The sequence below is a fragment of the Equus quagga genome, chromosome 3, assembly GCF_021613505.1.
Source record: "Equus quagga isolate Etosha38 chromosome 3, UCLA_HA_Equagga_1.0, whole genome shotgun sequence".
Classification (NCBI taxonomy): domain Eukaryota; kingdom Metazoa; phylum Chordata; class Mammalia; order Perissodactyla; family Equidae; genus Equus; species Equus quagga.
Genome location: NC_060269.1, coordinates 50,608,447 through 50,611,497, shown reverse-complemented (window position 1 = coordinate 50,611,497; position 3,051 = coordinate 50,608,447). Strand labels below are relative to the sequence as shown.

At 43.2% G+C, this 3,051-nt stretch overlaps 1 pseudogene; it reads left to right on the top strand.

Moving 5' to 3' along the window:
* The first annotated feature begins 520 nt into the window (after positions 1-520).
* On the top strand, positions 521-1,369 carry LOC124237582 (translationally-controlled tumor protein-like; annotated as a pseudogene).
* The last annotated feature ends 1,682 nt before the right edge of the window (positions 1,370-3,051 follow it).

Below are 3,051 nucleotides of genomic sequence, written 5' to 3'. Positions count from 1 at the left end.
ATATTCTTCGTTGTGGGTCCTTCTAGTTGTGGCATGTGGGATGCCGCCTCAGCGTGGTCTGATGAGTAGTGCCACGTCCGCGCCCAGGATTCGAACCAACGAAACACTGGGCCGCCTGCAGCGGAGCGCGCGAACTTAACCACTCCGCCACGGGGCCAGCCCCCAATTTTCTCATTTTTAAAAATTGAGATAAAATACCTGGCTTTCCATCTGAGTTATAAAGGTTTATCAAGATAATATATTACACTTATGAAACTTAAGACATTACTTATTTATATGTTTTTAAATTATTCTTTTCAAAAACAACTTAAGAAAGATGATTATATTTAAGCAGATGCTTTTTGGAGTACAGTAATAGAGTGTCACAAAGTTGATAGGTGGGCCTTTTCCGCCGGCTCCCCCCTGCCCCCGCCCTTCCCTAGGGAGGCTCCAGCAGCACCTTGCTCGCTCAGAGCTCCAGGCTCCTGTTAAGTGACACAGGCATCATCGTCGTCTCGCTCCAGCCATCACTGAGATCATCTACCCGGACCTCATCAGCCATGATGAGATGTTCTCTGACATCTACAAGATCCAGGAGATCCAGGACGGGCTGTGCCTGGAGGTGGAGGGGAAGATGATCAGTAGGACACAGGGTAACATTGATGACTCGCTCCTTGGTGGAAATGCCACCACCGAAGGCCCCGAGGGCGAAGGTCTGGAAAGCACAGTAATCACTGGTGTTGATATTGTCTGAGCCATCAATTGCAGGAATCCAGCTTCACAAAAGAAGCCTACAAGAAATATATCAGGGGCCCAGCCTGCTGGCGCAGCGGTTAAGCGTGCACGTTCTGCTTCCGCGGCCTGGGGTTCGCCGGCTCTGATCCCGGGTACAGACGTGGCACAGCTTGGCAAGCCATGCTGTGCTAGGGGTCCCACATATAAAGCAAAGGAAGATGGGCACAGATGTTAGCTCAGGGCCAGTCTTCCTCAGCAAAAAGAGGAGGATTGGCAGCAGATGTTAGCTCAGGGCTAATCTTCCTCAAAAAAAAAAAAAAAAGTATGTCAAAGATTACATGAAATCAATCAAAGCCAAACTTCAAGAACAGAGACCAGAAAGAGTAAAACCTTTTATGACCGGGGCTGCAGAACAAATTAAGCGCATCCTTGCTAATTTCAAAAACAACCAATTCTTTATTGGTGAAAACATGAATCCAGATGGCATGGTTGTTCTGCTGGACTACTGTGAGGATAGGTGACCCCATAGATGATTTTCTTTAAGGATGGTTTAGAAGTGGAAAAATGTTAACAAATTTGGCTTTTAATTTGGATCTACACCTGTCGTAACTGGCTGCTGCTTTTCATCCACACAACACCAGGACTTAGACAAATGGCACTGCTATCATCTTGAGCTCTTCAGCTATTTTGACCTTGATTTATTTGGAGTGGAAGCGTTATTTTTAAGGAAAAAACATGTCATGTAGGTTGTCTAAAAATAAAATGCATTTAAACTAAAAAAAAAAAGTTGATAGGCAAACGAAATGCTAGACGTTGAAGGACAGTGACAAATAATCCAGCGTTTCTAAGGAATGTGGGCCAGCAATGGTGGTAAATCATTCATGTTAGTATTGAACAGTCAGGCATGGAGAAATCTTGGTAGGAAAATAGTGAGTCAAAATGATGGCTCTGCAAGTGACTCTGCAAACAGTGCTTTTAGCCTGCAACTAGATGAAAATGATGAATTGTCTTTGTTTATATGAACAGAAACCCCACTTCTGCCCTACCTACAGCACGGGCCAGCCTCCTTTGAGTGAGTCAAGCACTGTCCCTTTGGGCTAGGTACCATGCTAAGTACATTACTTCGCTCAATCTTCCGCAAAACCCTCCTTGTTTATCAGCTGAGAGAAGCACAGCTAAAGAGAGTGTAGCCTCGAAGGCTACACAACTGGGAAGGGGAGTAGATGGAATTCAAATTCCATGAACTAAGCTCCCAACCATTTTGCTGTCCTCCCCTCGAAGCTCCAAATCTTAATTCTTATAATAATAGCCTATTGAAGCTTTTATAAAAATAAGGATAAGTTAGGAACAGACTTCTTGTACTGGCTTGTGTAGTGTCCCCCTGAAAACTCACGTCAACCCGGAAACTCAGAATGTGACCTTGTTTGGAAACAGGGTCTTTGCAGATGTAATTAGTTAAGATCGAGGTCATACTGAAGTAGGGTGAGCTCGAACTCCAATTTGATGGATGTCCTCATAAGAAAAAAGAGAAGAGACACAGAGACATACAGGACACATAGGGAAAGTGCTGTGTTGCAACAGAGGCAGAGATTGGATTTATGCTCCTACAAGTCAAGAAATGGCAAAGATTGCCAGCAACCACCAGAAGTTAGGAGAGAGGCATAGAACATATTCTTCCTCTGAGCCCGAATGCAGGACTCAAACGTGCTAACACTTTGGTTTCAGACTTCCAGCCTCCTGAACAGGGAAAGAATCAATTCCTGTTGTTTTAAGCAGTCTGGTTTGTGGTCCTTTGTTACAGCAGCTGTAGGAAACCAATACACTTCTATGTATTCATATATTCCATATGGAGATATAGTCTCTATATAATTTTATAAAGATATACTTATTTTTAAAGTGGTACACTGTATATGCCAGGTATTTAATAATAAAAGTTATTTCATTTAGACATCATAATCTTATGATGTAAATTTCATCTCAATTTTACAGAGGAGAGAACAAACTCAGAGAATTAAGGCATTTGCCCAAAATTAAACTAAATCGTTAATAGCAAAGCCAAGTTGTGGCCTGTGTCTATTTTGGACCTCTTACGCCTTTGATTTTGATCCTATGCCATCATTTGTCCCAAGAGATCCTGTCCAATCCTTGGCTTCTGTCCTACTCATATCTTTATTTTTTTTTTTTTTTGAGGAAGATTAGCCCTGAGCTAACTGCTGCCAATCCTCCTGTTTATGCTGAGGAAGACAGGCCCTGAGCTAACATCCATGCCCATCTTCCTCTACTTTATACGTAGGATGCCTACCACAGCATGGCTTTTGCCAAGTGGTGCCATGTCCG